Source organism: Cricetulus griseus (genome assembly GCF_003668045.3).
Source record: "Cricetulus griseus strain 17A/GY chromosome 1 unlocalized genomic scaffold, alternate assembly CriGri-PICRH-1.0 chr1_1, whole genome shotgun sequence".
NCBI lineage: Eukaryota > Metazoa > Chordata > Mammalia > Rodentia > Cricetidae > Cricetulus > Cricetulus griseus.
In genome coordinates this window covers 27,836,939-27,855,260 of record NW_023276807.1, presented here as the reverse complement: position 1 = coordinate 27,855,260, position 18,322 = coordinate 27,836,939, and positions in this window count along the sequence as shown.

Here is an 18,322-nt window from a genome sequence, read left to right as displayed (position 1 = left end):
ACACAAAAAGGAAGGAAACAAAAACTTATATCACAGTCAACTGTTTTTGTGACAATAGTGCCAAATACATTGGAGAATGGACAGATTTTTCACTAGGCTCCTGAAAAACTAGGCACAGGTAGACTATTGAAATTACATCCCTGTTTCTCACCATATAAAATAAACTAAAATTTTGATGAAGATATTAATGTCATTAATATAATTTAATGTAATGCAATTTACTAAAAATATATTAATCCAGATATTCCAAAATGTCTGTATAGGCAGGAATTTTCAAACTATGAAATTGCACATTTCTAAGAAAGCAATCAGCACAGAGTAGAGATGATAAACAAAATGAGGAAATGTATATCACTTATTGAACAAATAATTTAAACAAGAGCATCTAAATAATGTAAAAAAAAAAAAAACCTCCGAACCAGATGGCAGTGACACACTCCTTTAATCCCAGAACTCAGGAGGCAGATACAGGTAAATGTTTGAGGCCTGCCTGGTCTACAGAGTAAGTTCCAGGACAACCAGGGTGACACAGAGAAACCCTGTCTCAAAAAAGCAAAAATAAAGAAATAAAATCAATGCAGAAAATTCCCACAGATAATCAAATTAAAAATAAGAACAAATCTGAATAGACAGTCTTTGAAGAACCAACAAATTTATCAAAAATAACCAAATATTTTAGCCACCAGGAGAATGGAAATATGAACCACAATGAAATCATCTCTTCCCACTAACAATTGCTTTTTTTCAAAATGTTAAACAAAATGACCAGTGCTGAGAAGGAAGTTGAGAAGAGGGCACACTGTTGGTGGGAACGTGAATTAGCATGGCCACTATAAAGAATAGTAGGGAGCTTTCTGGACAATCTAAAAGCAGATCCATCATGTGACCAACCATTGCACTTCTGGATTTATATCAAGAAGAAGGAACATCAGCGTATCTAAGAAATCATTCAAACTGGTCCTGATGCTGGGCTTTTCACAAGAGCAAAAATGTGGCATAAGCCTAGGTAGATAAAAATGATGGCTAAAGATAATGGGAGATAGGTATTATATTTGTTAGATGGACAAAATACTGAAAATCCATTTCAGAAAAGGTTGTCAAAACAGAAAGGCATGATCATTACTCACAAGGAATACTCTGTTTGTAGGGTAGAAAGGGAAAAATAATGTTCACATAGATCATTATAGCGACAGAGTAAAGGGACAGGACCATGGAAAGAAAGCTGGTGAGGGAAGAGAAGAAAGACACTTAGCCAAACAAGATGGGTAGAGGGGGTTATATAAAGTACTAAAGAGAAAACTCTTTTAAATCTTCATGGCTTTATAACAGTCATTGAATAGTTGATGTTCTTTTTTTTAAGTGGGAAAAGTTTTTTCCTTTTTTTATTTAAATTAGGAACAAGCTTCTTTTACATGTCAATTCCAGTACCCTGTCCCTTCCCTCATCTTCTGCTCCACACCAAACCCCTATCCCATCCCCTTTGTGCTCCCCAGGGAGGGTGAGGCCTTTCATGGAGGATCTTCGAAGTCTGTCATATTATTTGGAGCAGGGTCTAGAATCTCCCCCATGTGCCTAGGCTGAGAGAGTATCCCTCTATGTGGAATGGGTTCCCAAAGTCCATTGGTATGCTAGGGATAAATACTGATCCACTACCAGAGGCCCCATAGATTGCCCAGGCCTCCTAATGACACCCATGTTCAGGGGGTCTAGTCCTATGCTGGTTTCCCAGCTATTAGTCTGGGGTCCATAAGCTCCCCCTTGTTCAGGTCAGCTGTTTCTGTGGGTTTCAGCAGCCTGGTCTTGACCCTTTTTCTCATCACTCCTCCCTCTCTGCACCTGGATTCCAGAGTTCAGCTCAGTGTTTAGCTGTGGGTGTCTACTTCTGCTTCCATCAGCAGAATGGAAGGCTCTAGCATGGCATATAAGATAATCATCAATCTCATTATCAGAGAAGGGCATTTAGGGTAGCCTCTCCACTATTGCTTATATTGTTAGTTGGGGTCATCCTTGTAGATCTCTGGACATTTCCCTAGTGCCAGATTTCTCTTTAAACCTATAATGGCTCCCTCCATTGTGGTATCACTTTTCTTGCTCTCCTCTATACTTCCCCTGACTTGATCTTGTTCTCTCATGTCCTCCCCTCCTCTTCTCCCCTTCTCTTTCTCCTAACTCCCTCTCCCCTACCCATGCTCCCAATTAGTTCAGGAGATCTTGTCCCTTTCCCCTTGTCCGGGGGACCATGTATGTCTCTCTTAGGGTCCCCCTTCCTTCCTAAGTTCTCTGGTGGTGTGGATTGTAGGCTGGTAATCGTATGTAATCCTATACTCTATGTCTAAATCCATATATGAGTGAGTACATACCATGTTTGTCTTTTTGTGACTGGGTTACCTCACTCAGGATGGTTTCTTCTAGTTCCATCCATTTGCCTGCAAATTTCAAGATTCCATTGTTTTTTTTTTTCTGCTAAGTAGTACTCCATTGTGTAAAATGTACTACATTTTCTCCATCCATTCTTCAGTTGAGGGAAGCATATAGGTTGCTTCCAGGTTCTGGCTTTACAAATAATGCTTCTATGAACATGGTTGAACAGATTTTAAAGGATCTTAAATGCTATGATAATTAGAAAAATGAAAACATTGATTGAACAAATAATTGATGCTAAACCATGAAGACAAATCTTACCTTCTAGAGGTTTTTTAGCCTGCAGTTGGCTGCTTTATGGGGACTGTTTTAGAGGTAATAAAGCTCTGCTATAATGCTCTCCTTATCAACAGCTGTAGCAGCAATAAGGCTTCTTAATCCTTCCTCTACTCCATAGTTACACTTGCCTTCTGCAAAACCTCCTCCATCAATTCATCTTAGTTAAAGGAATGTGCTCCCAAATTAACTTAGTTTGTTTCTCATTTTGTAGTGAGAAATGATTTCATATGGTGATGTCAGCTTTTTTTAAATTTGAGGCTATTTTCATTTATCTAGTCTTTAATTAGCATGGAACCAATCACAGTAAATAAAATTAAAATTAATTGAAAGGAAAATTCAACAAGTTCTTTGAAGACTAACTTTTCATTGAAATTTTCAGGCGAGATTTCACACTTTATAATATCATGAAATTGTGTATTGAGAACACTGAAGTGATTGTCTTTTTATTTTATAGGTCACTGCGTTACTTCCACACTGCGACATACATCACAGTAAAATCCCACCAAGCCTCGTAATCTTTCATTTATCAAATGTTACATACACTTATTACTAGAGGCAATTTATGTTCTATAAGTAAGTTTCCACCCTAACGGAGTGTATTAGTTACTTTTCTATTGCTGTGATAAAACACTACGACCAAGAAAACTTACAGAAGAGAGTTTATTGTGGCATGTTGTTCCAGAAAGGTAAATGTCCATAATGGCAGGGATCAAGCAAGCATCAGGCTTTGTGAGAAGCATCGGGCATGGAGAGGACTCACATCTTCAGTGGAAAGCACTAAACAGAGAGAGCAATCTGGTAGCACTGAACTGCCAAAGCCTGCCCCCAGGGACTTACCTTCCTTCATAAAGGCCACACCTCCTAAGCCTCCCAATGAAGTACCACACCAACTGGAGACCAAGTATTCAGATGACAAAGACTAAGGAGGACTTTTTCTTTAAAACTACCAGAGAGAGTTTATCGGGCTTGAGAAATAGCATGTACCCCCAAAATTAAAATAAGAAGGAAATTAACCTTAAAGTTACAGGAAAGATAATCTATGTGTCAACTAAGTGCTAAGAACAATAAACACATGTGAACTGAAAGGAGAATGGCCTGCACAGGGACATCTGTGTTATGACAAGCTGTGCTATGTGGTAGAAATGCAGAGCCTAAGCTTTGTCTTCAGAAAACTTGAAGGCTAACTCATGGATTAGAAAAATGGCAACAGCAAACTTCCACCCATTGCATCTAACAGTGCTGTCTAAATATGAATGGGAACTTGAGTGAGGCATTGTAAATACAAAAGGAGCATAGAGTTGTAGTTTGGGATAAGCAGCTTCCCACCCGCTCTTAGCATCACAACATTTAACTGCATTTATTATAAATGAGAAAATAAGTTAGAGCAGGTGAAAGAAGGTGGATCAACTATCTAAAATGAACAACCAGATGAGTTGTAACAAGCATCTCAGGGTGCAAGAATGAAGAAGGTCTTACCCTTTAAATGATGGCAGTATAAATGTAGTACTAATGTAGCAATTGCAATTTAAAAGGTTTACTGGGGTTTTTCCTTAGGTTTTGTTGGTCAGAAGTCTGGAAACAACTGAGAAGGGTCCTCTGACTTGATTTCTTTCTGAAATTAAAAAAAAAAGCAGGTTTGGCTGCTGAGGCCCAGCTTGTATCAGTCCCACGCTACAGAGGCTATCTTTTCTGGACTGAAGTCTCTGGGGCTGAGATCGGAGCCAGTCAAATGGCCTTGGTCTATCTGTGAGTTGGGGGTGCTGGATCAGGAAACTCCTAGCTACCCACAATGGCGATAAAGACCAGACACAGACATCTTGTCATTTCAGGAGGGCTCTCAGTCCATGCTGGAAACTGGAGTCTCCAGTTTATTCTAGCATCTCCCAAATAGCTTTCCCACAGTGAGAGTGACTGCAAAAGGCATCTACTATCATGTATATAGCTGATATCAAGTAATTCTTTTTAATTCAAGAGGCACCTAAACAGTCTCTAAGCAAATAAGCAAGTTCTCTGAATAGGAGCTGGCACATCCAGGGCCCATGTCTGTAGTTATGCAAACTAGGAGACATTCTCCACTGAGGCCAAGCCATCCAGTAGCAATTTAGTCAACATCTGAAAGACTATGGGAGAATCAGGCTCCTGGTCAATGGAGCAGAGGTTTGGACCCTGAGAAACTTTATAATGGATAATTTTGAGTCCCCGACATTTGTCTACATCCTTATTAGGTCCTTGGAGTCTTCTTTGAAGTCCAGGAATTGATAGACAAATTTAGTTCTTATTCATCATAACACCAGGCCTGCAGCACCCAGAAGTGCTTGCTTAACTGGCATTTCACATCTTAGTGACTGTTTTCTTATGTGTGATTATGTGAGTTGGGAGGGAGCAGGGTGCTTGCACTTATGGGAATGTGTGTGGAGACTGGAGGTTGATGCCAGATATCTTTCTCAGTTGCTTCCCATCCTATTTCTGAGACATCCTCTCTCACTGAGCCTGAAGCTCACTTATTTGGAGAGGTCAACTGGCCAGCAAGCCTTATGTATCCTTTTGTTCCTACCTTCCCAGTAATAGACTGACAAGGACACATCACCACACTAGTTTTTTGCATGGTTGCTTGGGATCTGATCTCGGGTCCTCACGTTTGTACAGAAAGTGGTTTATCCACTAACTCAGATCTCCAAACCTGCGGTAATTGCCTTCATAGAGACAAAGAGTAGACTCGGGCTCCCACACAAGGCTTCTTTAGCCAGATGTAATCTGATTTATCAGATAGTTTCCCTCTTTATTTCTAAGTTCATGATTTCTAAATTACCTTAATTACAGATGTAAAGTGTCTTTTCCTTTGCCATATCATATAACCTCATCTAATGTGTGGCATCTCACTATATTTGACACCTTTAATTAACTGGCAGTAATTCACAGGTCCTGTCTACACTTAAGGAAAGGTATAGAAAGACATGAACATCACAAAGCTAGAAACTGAGCAGGATTTGCCTCCTACATTTCCCTTACACCTTCATGCAGGTTCTCTTCGGAATCAGTACAGAGGTGAGAACATTGAAGCATCATTTGGGGCACATATCTCTGTTTGTGAACCTTTAGCTAGAGATGAGATATGAGAAAAAAGAATTTCATCTTTGTAAATCTCCATGGCAAACAATTTTTCATTTTAGTTTTCATGTTTTAATTCATATAATATTTTAATACAGATACTCAGATTTACCTGCAATTAAGCAGACACAATACAGCATTTTATGAAGCTGGTCACACAAGAACTGTTGCAAACTAATTGAATGCCATTGGAAACATCAGAAGTGAGAATGCCAGTGGACACAAGGCCATGCAAATTTCCCAAACAGTCAAGGTAAGAAGACCCTTTGAGCTTTCTGCATATACTAGGACTGGCAGGAGAGTAGCTTTCTTTAAATGCTTATGAGTAATATGGAAGACCCATTTGGAAATGGCGATTTGAGAACAAAGCACATTTATAGCACAATGTTCATATGTCTTATCTTCAGCTCTAGCTTGACTGATGAGGGATCCTAATGGTGATTTTGTACCATTAACCGGCTCAGAGTATGTTTGTAACTTCAGATTAAGGGAATCTACAAACCAGAGATCTGACATCCTCATTAGTCATGGAAAACCATTCCATGTCAACCCTCAGGTCTCATTAAAAGGGTGCAGCAAGAGCTAGCCAAGTCCAGCCTGGCTACATCCCCAGATTACAAAAAAAAAAAAAAAAAAAAAAAAAAAAAGACTGAGCTAGCAGTTGCCAGTGATCAGAGGCCTGGCCATGATCTTATATCCCAAAGACACTTATTTTGCTCCATATGGTACCATTTCCTTGTTGTGTTAAATATGTCTAACATGGACAGCAGGAAGTCTCCTGACTTTCAACATTAAAGAATAGGTATACTGAGAGATGCCTTTCATCAGATGTTATCTAGAAAATGTGTGGACCAATGTTATCTAAGCAAACTGCAAAGAGAATGCAAGCTGAACGAGTTGCTAAGTAACTATTCTACCTGTGGCTTCTGGAACACACTGATAAGCTTGAATGCTGCTATCCAGCCTCTCTATTGTAACTGCACCAACACCAGCCTCATCTCCATCCCGATGATTTTAAGCTACAAACATTAATTTTGCAATGTTCAGAGGATACTGGATTCAATTACCCCATAGGCTCTGTTAAATCTAATTTAAAATCTTAAAATTACATCTTATTCAGGACTTTACCCGCCCCCCTCCAGGCCCTCTAGATATGCCTAATACCCTGGCCAGTCGAATCCTCTTATTGAAGAATTAATAGGCTTATAAGGCTTTGAAAGAAATTCTGCTATGGGGTGTCACTACTGTGACTTCATTGTTCTGAAAAATGCTCTTATGTATTCCGCCATTCCGGAAACTGTTCTTATAAATCACTCTGGCCATCTACCACCCTTAGCAGGGAAATGAAATGTATGGCTGACCTCCAGGCATAGAAGGAAATAACCTCTTTTCCTACTTAAATTTCTTCAATGAGCCAATCCAGTAATTTAAAATCTGGACACTATGCCTGTTGCATTATTTTGCAATCTAAATGATTTTTGGGGTGAATGGTCTGTCAAAATCTCTTATGTGTAATTTCATTATCATAGAACTTTAACTAGAGACAACTTTGATCTTAGTCAAAATGTAAATACAGACAGAAGGAACACTTTATTCATATAGTCATATCTAAAAAGTTTCACAGTAATAGACAAACTTCTGGAAGTAAGTAAAACAAGACAGGATGAAGACAAAGGTTCCGGATAAGGTTACAATTCCAAAGTTTTTACTATTAAATTTATTTATAGATATATTCTGCAAATTCAAAAAAAATAGTATTTATCACAATCATGGATCAAGTAGATTAATTAAGGTTATTTTGTTTAAAAACTACCAAATGATTTCCTTGGGAACCCACAGACCACACCAGCCAGAGAAACCTGAGCCTTGCTTACCCATCATCAGGGAAGCTTCTTAGCAGACAGGAACAAATACAGAGACCCAAAACCAGATAGGTGAGTGTGGGCGACATTGGAACACTCAGCCCTAAATGATATCTCCATGAAAACCCTTCTGAAGAGGAAGCAGAGGGTGGGGAGGAGTGTAAGAGCAAAGAGGATGGAAGACACCCAGCAAATGTGACCCTCTAAATCAACAGGATGGAGCACATATGAACTCAAGGGTATGGAGGCAGAATGTACAAGGCCTGCACAGATCCTTTAGGTATATATCATGACTTCCAGTTTGTTGGGTCTCTGAGTCTGTATCTACTTCTGGTGACTTTTCTTAGCTTTTTTTCCTTTTGCTTGCTTATTTTGTCCTATCTTGGTGTGTCTTGTTTAATCTTTTATATTATATTTATTATATATTATATTATATTATTTATTATGTCATTATCCCTAAGAAGCCTGTTTGTTTTCTAATGAGAGACAAAAAGGGAGCAGATCCAGATGGGAGAGGAGGTGGAGAGAAATTGGGAGGAATAAAACAAAGAGGAAAAACCACAATCAGGATATATTTTGTGAGGAAAAAAAATCTGTTTTCAACATAAAGAAATCTACCAAGTGCTGGGATGAGCTGTAAGATAATAAGGATGTCCCCATTTACCTGATGGGTACATAAATTCAAGTCAGTTTGACTTCTGTTTGTATTAAATATTTTTAAAACATGTTAGAAAGAAAATATTCCAAATAAGAGAGCAGAGAAAGAAAATTTTTCAGAGAGAGAAACCAAGATATTACAAGTTGAGACAGAATTGCTGAGTTGCTTGCTCACTGAAGCATTGTGACTGGAGGCTCACACTCTTGAACACTTCTCTGGAAAAACATCTGTCACATATCAAGAGTAGGAATTGAGTTCATTTTTAAAAAGCATCATTAATCAGTGAAGCTCTTTGTCATAAATGTAACCTGTTAGATGTGTAGTTTTGTAGCTCATAGGAAATGTTTATAATGCTAAATAAAGGATTCAAACAACTGACACGGTTGTTGTTACTGTTGGTTTGTTTCATATTTTATGATTCTTTATATATTTATTTGATTATTTTGCAGCACGATGTCACTATGTAATCATGACTTAAGAAGCCATGGGGACTAGGCTGATCTTGAACTTGACTAACCCTCTGCTTGAGCCACCACACCTGACAAACCATATTTCTCCCTTCCTTTCTTCCTTCAATTCCTTTCTTCCTTCCTTCACTTTCTTCCCTTCCATTCTCCCTGCCTCCCTCCCTCCATTTCTTCATTCCTCCCTTCCTCCCTCCCTCCCTTCCTTCCTTCCTTCCTTTCTTCCTTGCTTCCTTCCTCCTTTCTTTTTTAAAACCACAAGAGAAATTACATTTTGACAAAGGAAAAACTTGATCAACAAAAAATAGGTCTCAGCATAAATGGAGTCACAAAACTACAGAATGAATATTGAAAAGTGAAAATCTTTCCAAATGAATGAAAACTCATGCATGGTCACATGTTGGCAGTCATATTGGTTAGATGTTAAGAGTATAGATTCTAATGTTACCAAGAGGCACAGTCTCACAGCAGAGACCCCCAGCCATACCCTTTTACAATATTCCCTGAACCTTAGTACAGAGAGTTTAGTAGATATATCCACTGGGACTGGGCTCCACAGCTCTTCAGTTTTATTGGTTGTGGTTCTCTGTAATGGTCTCCGTCTGAGGCAAAGAAAAGTTTCCTTGATGAGGCCTGAAGACTACACTTATCTGTGGATATAAGAACTAGTGAACAAGGAAGATACCAACCAGTATGTCAAACTAGACAGAGAGAAATCCACAAGGCCTCAGCCCCACACAAAGAACTGCTCAACTAAGTGATGCTTAAACAGGAGAGATGGTTCTTCCCAGAGAGAGCACACCAATTGGTTGACCAGTGCCAAAATCACCCCTGAAAACATACATTCAAGTAATATCTTGGACTCAACTGTGCATCCTGACACACCCATTAAAACAAACATTTTCAAATCAAGCTCACATCTACTTGATGCATGGGAAATATCCCAATACTTACCTAAGCTATTCAATTGACACCCAGAAACGCTAAGAAGTACATTTTTATTATACCTTTGCAGAGATTTTGTATTTGTCATATTTTCAGTTAGTGCACTGTACTTACACAAACCTGCTTTATACATATAAGTTCTAAAATGGAATCTCTTCAGAGGTAAGAAACTAAGGCAATTATTCTGGAAAGATAGGCACATCTCCAAAGCAGGGATTCATCCCCATGAGAGTTTCAGAATTGTCCTGAACTTAAGCAACAGGAGATAAAGCTTGGAACTCAGGAAGGCCCAAGTGAACATGTCCACCTAAAATAATGATTGCTAAGGGAGGAGCAATAATTCCACATCTGCTCATTATAGCACTATGTGAGAAAAGAGAACAGATGTATTTAACCTCATACAGCTATAAATACAATAAATTCCACTTGCCCACTCCATTTTGGGGTAAGAAAGAGTAAGTAGCCTTTAATTTGTCTGTCCTGTTCACTGGAAATTTACAACCCAGACACAATGCATTGACTGAGACAATAAATGATATTTATATATTTAAAAGACCTCAATTCAGATGGTCACCAAACTAAGGTGAGTTTCTCCATTACCAAAGTTTATCATCCAACATGGACCCAAGACTTCTCAAACATAGAAACGGGGCATCAAGGAGCAGCAGAGAATTTTCTAAAAACCCTCATGCTCAATCTTAGAGTGGGAGATTCCTGACTCTCACAAATATCATCCCAGTTCTTTTTTTTTTTCTGTTCTGGTATGCCCTGGCTCCCAGACAACCTCACTGCACAAGTAACTGCAACATGAGCAACAATAAGAACCATGGGTGCCTGCAAGGTATGAAATGGTACCGTTTCTCCAACTGGAGGTATATCAAGAAAAATAGACTAAAGAAACCTGTATGCTTTCCTCCTTGTCCTGGCACTTGAATTAAGACACACGTACAGACAGGAAGTCATCACAAGAGCAGAATTATCGAGGCTGAAAAGCAAACTCTATTCTTTAAAAAAAAATGTAATACAGTAAACATTGCCCCAAAGTTGTAAAATGACAAGAACCTTATATCTAAGTTCAATAAGTAAGTACCAAATTACCTTTTTGCTTGTTTCTTTTGCTTTGTTTTTGTTTTGTTTGTTTGTTTGTTTGAGACACGCTTTGGCTGTTCTGTAACTGACTTTGTAGACCAGGCTGGCCTTGAACTCAGATATCCAGCAACCTCTGCCTCCCATGTGCTAGGATTAAAGGCATGTGCCACGACGCCTAACAAAATTATGTTTTAAAGCTTGATCATAGATACCTAGGTGTTTGCTTTATTATTACTATTTACCATATATATTGTACATACTTTAAAGTCCATAATAAGTTTATTTAAAAAGAAAATGTTTTTAAAGCTAATAAAAGCATGTAGTCATTTCTGGAATGAAAATGTATATACAAAGAGGAATTTGTTACATAGAAAGTTTAAAATAAAGAAAGATTGCTATTTCTCCTGTTCCTTAGCATGAATGTACAAGTTATTTACCACCTTATAACCTCAATTTATATTCTAGAAATTAACTGAGTTGAGACTGACACCCATAAAATATGGTGATATACTCCATGTATTTGTTTTCCATGTTATCCGCCCCCCCCCCCCGTGTGTGTGTGTGTGTGTGTGTGTGTGTGTGTGTGTGTGTGTGTGTGTGTGTGTGTGTGTGTGTGTGTAACATACAGGTATATGTGCATGCCAATTTATTCATGTGCACATGGAAGTCCAAGTTGGAAATCATCATCAACATTCATTCATTGAGGCCATGTGTGTCAACCAAAGCTCAGCAAGATGGCTAGTCTTGGAGCCAGCTTGTTCTAGGAATCCCCTGTCTCACCTTATAAGGCTAGAATTACAGAGCTCAACATCTCACCCAGTGTTATTTTGAATCTGAGGGTTTGAACTCCAGGCCTTATACTTGTGCAATCGGTAAGCTCTTGAACAAACAACCCTGTTTCCCCAGCATATCTCTGTGGAAGTTTTAACTAATTGAAAACCAGACTCCAGGTTTCAACCTAACCTGAATATATCTCACTAGTCCCAAGTAGTCCATCTTTCAAAAAGGACAGTTATGAATAGTGTTTTTTTCTTGGCCTTTTGGTGAATTCAGAGCTGTTACTAACACTCTACAATTACTCAAGTTCCTGTGTTGTCTTTGAAGGACCTATAAATTTAACCTCAGTGGATAAATTGTGCAGAACAAGTATGAGTCAAAAGAAGTTGAAAAAAATACTACTTCTATAAAAAACTGAGATGGAATGTGCTAGGTTGTTTTACAATTTATTGTGATAAAAATATCTTCAAGTATTAAGCAACTACTTGAGCAAATTTGAAACATGTGGATTTTTAAGGTGTTTAAATCCTGTGGTTACTTGTTGTATTAGTCATTGTCAAGTAATTACAAAAATTATTTGAATGTTCCCTCTGTTTTTAAACTGGATGGCATTAGTAGGCTTCATCACCTTTGTGATGTAACATCATGAAGTGCTTTTCTTCTTAATAGAAACTGAGTACCCTGCATGCCTGGCTAGACAATGGTGTGCTTACTGAAATATTTGATGCAATAATTTTAATTTAGGAGAAGAATTATTTTTTTCTAGATAAAAAGCAGTGTTTTCATGGACCATTACTGAACACTGAATGGATTTAGAAATTAACCTTGACTGCCAAACAATTTTTCTTGCTAAATTCAGTCTAAAATTTCTATGTGAAACAACACATGCCCAATGTTATTAGAAGGTTATTTCAATGAAAACTGATATTGTTTTAATATAGTGTAGTGTTAAGCTGCTTTGTATCCACCTCACACTGACAATTTTCAAAGAGTTTGGGGGCTCCATTCCTGGCCCAAGTAGCAGTGAGTATATTTCATGAGATCAAACTACAGCTTCAGCAATAGTTGGAAAACCTCAATGCAAATTCAAAGAGCATATCTCTGTTTCAAAATCTGCTTTACTAGGCATTAGAGGAACGTCTATCAAACTTTCAAACAGAAGTTATTACTCTGCAACAAAATAAAACATAAAAGGCAATTTTCAAGAGAATATATATCCAGGAGGAATATATACATGCCTAACAAGCACTAAATGTGACCAATTAAAATCTAATGCTTGCAGATTTGTAGCAGTGTTTGGCAGAGCAATTTGTGTGAAAACATTTTCAAAGATCAAATACATAAAATTGTTTTAAAGTACAGAAACAAATTTTATGTTGGATCCTACTATCTATAAACATCAAACAAGCCAAGACCTGCCTCTCCAAATCAAAATTTATTTAAAGGTTTATCATTCTCACTGTTGTTACTGTATCACATAAAAAATACACAATCATATTTCAAATAGTTCATTAATTAAGAAGTGTTTTCTCCTTTGCTATGTCATTGTCTTTATATCTATGGAATTTCTCATTTCTTAATTTTGTCTCTAGGCTTACAAAGTATAATATATTTTTAGTATCTGATTCTTTACATTTTTAAAGCAAATTATTACATTAATCATATCCAGTATAGGTACATAGATATATAGAATACTCATACCTCCTTTTACACACTTGCTTCATCAATTCATTTGCTACATTCTCATCCCCAGGGAACTATCAACATGGTATCATCAATATAATTTATAAACATGCAGTACATTAGAATCATGAAGTTGTCTTTCTTCTGAAGCACAATTGGCTTAGTTGGAAACTAGATATCATTCTTAAGCAAGATTAAAGCATATCCTTGTATCAATAAGGAAAAGAATCTACATACTAACTCAAGGCAAAAAGGTCTATTCTATCCAGGGACATAGATGCCATAGGCAACATTGTTTCTTTTATTAACTATACCACATATGGGAGGATAGCTATAATTGTTACCCTCTTATTCAGTTTATTATATTACACTACATGACTAGATCGCATGTCTTCTACACACAACAATATGTACACTAAAAATAATCACTATTTGATAAACCAGGTGTGGTGGTATATGTCTATAATCCTAGGACATAGGAGGCAGAGACAGAGGCAGAAGGATCTCTGGGTTCATGGCCAGCCTCACCTACAGAATGAGTTCCAGAACAGCCAGAGCTACACAAAGAAATCCTATCTTGAACAGACAAAAAAAAACAATAAAATAAAACTTAAAGGCTCACCATCCATTATAGGACCATCACATACATGTGTATAACTTCTAAGGCCATTTATCGCTCTGATTACTTCGAGAATCCAGTATTAAAGTCAAAACTCCCAAGGCTAATATATAAAGAACTCAAAAAAAAAAAAAACCTGGACATGAAGAAAACAAATCACCAGGTTAAAAAAAATCGCATGTAACTAGATTGAACTAGGAAAAAATCATCCTGACTGAGGTTACCTAGACTAAAAATGAGAAATATGGTGTGCAATGTATGATATACACAGACGTTTGCTGTTAAGTCTTCAATAAGTCCTCTACAATCCATATAACTATATAGATTACATATAGAGTATGGGATTAGGAAGTAGGGAAGTATGTATTTCCTAGATGGGAAATACATAGTTATGCATGGGTAGGGTGTGAAATGGGAGGATCATATAGGGAAGAGGAAGGAAATAAGGGGGCATGAGAGGGATATGAGGAGAAGCAGCTAAAATAAAGGGCTGTTTGAGGGGTCATATAAAAACATACTGCAGTAGACACTTTTAAACATATATAGATATATGAAAGAATTATAAATTGAGTCACCTAATAATTGGGGAATAAAAGCCCCAAATAGATATCTATCACCACCAAATGAAAGTTCCAGTGCTGTAAATGATCTACACCTAATTAAGTTCCTGGCACAAGGGCCCCATGGAGACTATGAAACAACCCAGGCTATTACCAAGGTTATTGGCTGCTCTATGCACACCTGATGATACAGCCCTAATGCTGAAAATAACATCAACATAACTAATTGAACATAGGGAAGTTGAGCTTATACACACCTAGAGTTCTCTCCCCTACTGACTTGTGTTAATGATACTGGAAGGTATGCTGCATGCTATCATAGGAGACATATAAACATCAACCCAGCTACAAACCTATGAATCTACAATAGTGACCTGCCTGCAAAATTTGCTGGTGCAATAGTGGCTCAAACATTGTGGGAATAAGTAAGCAACCACTACCTGATTGAACGTAAGGCCCATTCCATGAGACAGAACCCATGCTAGTGTAATCAAAAAACTGAGACTAAATAGGCCATTGACTTAGGGAAAAATAAAGGAATATAGCAGTAAAATGACTCCTAATGACATCCTGCTATACTCATAGATCAGTGTCTTCCTCAGCCACCATCAAAGAAGCTTACTCTTGCAGTAGATGGGAACAAATAACCACAAGTGGGCAATGTGCAGAGAATAAGAGGGACTTTGGAATATTCAATCCTAAACAGGTCCATCAAAGCCCTTCCCTCTGAGCCCTTCCTTCTGGCTCAGAGAATTCTGTGGAAGGGGAGGCCAGAAGATTGGAAGAGCCAAAGGGGACAGATGGTACCCAGGAAATAAGGTCATCTAGACACAACAGGACTGATGCACATATGAACTAACAAGGACTTTGGAAAATAGCTGTAAGTCTGTACAGGTCTAAGTCAGATAGGGTCCCAGAGCCAAGAGCAGAAGTAGACACTGTCCTCATTCCTAATCTAGAAGCTATCTCCAATTGATGATCACTCACAAGGAGAAAATAAGTTTTCTCCAGTGGAGCTACACTTAAGGGTTGGCCTCAGCCCCAGCATTATATGGCCAACACAAAATGAACTCAATGGTATTTTTGAAGTTTTAGGGGCTTTCGGTTTGATTTGGGTTTCTGTTTTTCTCTCATAATGCTATGTCTGTCTGGGCTTTTTTTGTTGTTGTTGTGTTGTTTGTTTGATTTTTGATTTTTTGTTTGTTTTTTGCCTTATAAGTTTTTTCCCAATTTTGTGTTTTGATGAGTTTTCTATGTATGAATGTGATGAATGTGTGTACTTCTTATGGTTTTCCTTTGGCTCTTTTTTTGTAACATTTTCTGTTTGTTTTGTCCTATTCTGTTTTTTATTTTTATTTTATTTTATTTTATTTTAGATTGCTGTTTGTTTGCTAATGAGAGAAGGAAGAAAGACTGTGGATTTAGGTGGCTGGGGAGATGGGGATGATCTGGGGGATTAGGGAAGGGAAAACTATGATCAGAATACATTGTAGGAGAAAATCTATTTTCAATTTAAAAAAAGAAAAAAGATATTCTAGGATTCTTTGAATGGCCTTTTTTAACATAAGAGCAACAATTATCAGTGCTGAATGTATGTATTGCTATTACTAATGGAAGAGCTGGGTAAATAACCACAGACACTTTCTGAGATGTAAATATGAGCCAACATTATATTTATGCTAGAATACCTTAATTTCTCAATTCTAACCAGTAGCTTTCAGGAACCTTTTAAGGAATGTTAAGAAAACAGTGCTCTTGGTGTACCACTTTTCCCTGATGAATATCACTTTGAAAACTAGCTGTAAGTCTTTAAGGTGGTAAGAGGCAGATCAAGAAATGTGTATTAAAGGTACTCCACCCGCCAACATGGCCACTCTTCAACTGCAGAGGTGATGGTCAGCTTAGTTTTTGTAACAGGGAGGCAATTAATTCAATTGTGATAAGTAGGGTCTTCTTGGATTATATTTCTTTAAATGATTATGACAGGGACTTTGTAGATTGGCATCTCTTTCAATCATACATACTGCATGGCCATTTAACTATCTGAAAAACAGGTGTCTTAGTTATGTTTTTATAGCTGTGAGGAGATACCAAGAATGACCAAAGCAACTTATAGAAGAAAATATTTAATTTGAAGGCTAACAGTTCTAGGGAGTTAGAGTCCATGGCCACCATGGCAGAGAGCATGACTCCAAGCAGGCAGGCATGCCACTGTACCCATATCTAAGTACTTACATTCTGGTTCACAAGCATAGAGAGAAAAAGAGCTAACTAAGAAAGACTTGCGCTGTTGAAACCTCAAAGTACACTCCCAATGGCACACCTCCTCCAACAAGTAAGTCCTCATCCTTTAATGCTTTCTTAACAGTCCCAACAACTAATGAACTACACATTCAAACATATGACCCCACAGGAGACTTTTTCATTCACATCACCATACAAGATTAGACCTCAGGCAGGCCATGTTCTATCATAGATATCTTTAGTTAGTCTGTAGAAATTAAAAGTTGTTTTAACAAGATCAGTCTGGTGTTTTGTTTTGTTTTACTAGTAATGTTTTCTATCTTTTTCTTGTTTGGAAGTGTGGATGTTGTCACAGGTCTTTTATGCAGAGTAGAAAGATGACACATATAGTAGTTTGGATGAGATGCTTCCCATATTGTTGGGCATCTGAATGGTACCAAATGGGTAACATTGCTTAGTTAGGTTTAGGATGTATGGCCTTCATGGAGGAAGTGTGTCACTGGGAGTATGGCTTGGGGTTTCAAAAGCCATAGGCTATTTTCAGTGCTTCTTGTTTGTGTTTGGATGTGAGCTGTCAGCTGTTGTCTGTGCCTTCTACTCTACCATCATAGAGACTATCATCCCTCTACATCCAAAAGCCTTCCTTTCATAAGTTACCTTGGTTCTTGGTCATAGTGTTTTATCACAGCACTAGAAAATAACTAAGACAATGCATAAACCCTTCTGGGAATCTAGACTCCTCATCAATGTAGCTTGTAGTATTTCAGTGGAGAGGAAACTCTGGACCACTGCTTCCTAATAAATATTCCTTACATATGTGTAGTAACTTTGGGATGATCTGCTTCACTCCTAACCTTCCCTTAGCAACTCAAGTGGTGAGCAAGCCCTTTTAGGAGCTACAGTTTAGTAATTTCACCTCTTGTCTCTCTCTTTGGCTAGCAAGCAACCACAACCTCTTCTGTAACACCACCTCTCCAGAGTTTAAACCTCTGGGGTGAATTTATAACTGGGCTTCCTCAATTTGTGTATTCTAATTCTGTATTAGAAAGGACAGTAAAAGGATGGCAGGAACTCAAGGTGAAAATTAGATTTTGTCTAATTCTGACTACACAGACAGGATCATCAGGCAGACAAGAGACACAGAATTTTCTGTTAAAGAAACTCCATGAAATTTCAGAGTTTGTAGCGATAGATTTATTCAAAGTCTCTCAAATAATCAATCCTGTATTTCAACATTAAGATGATTCTTTAAGTAATTAATACTAACTTCTGCAAAAAAAATTCATTGATAGTGTTAAGTGTATATTTTTGTTCAGGAAATAAAATGTCAGATTTTTGTACTCCAGATTATTTTTTATAAATCCTATAGTTATAAAAGTTATTTTAGTGCAGTAATAGAGATTTCTGGATATAGCACAAAGATGATAATTTGATGCTTCAGTTTTAACATTTTCTATCCAAGAGCTTTTATAACAACCACGTCCCTTTATAGACCCTGTATAACTTATTATTATATAACTGTCATCATGATATCTGTCTTCAGTATCTCGATGAATTTATCAACTGACAATATGTAATCCTCTATTAGTAGCTTGTGCCTATTGTCTTAAACC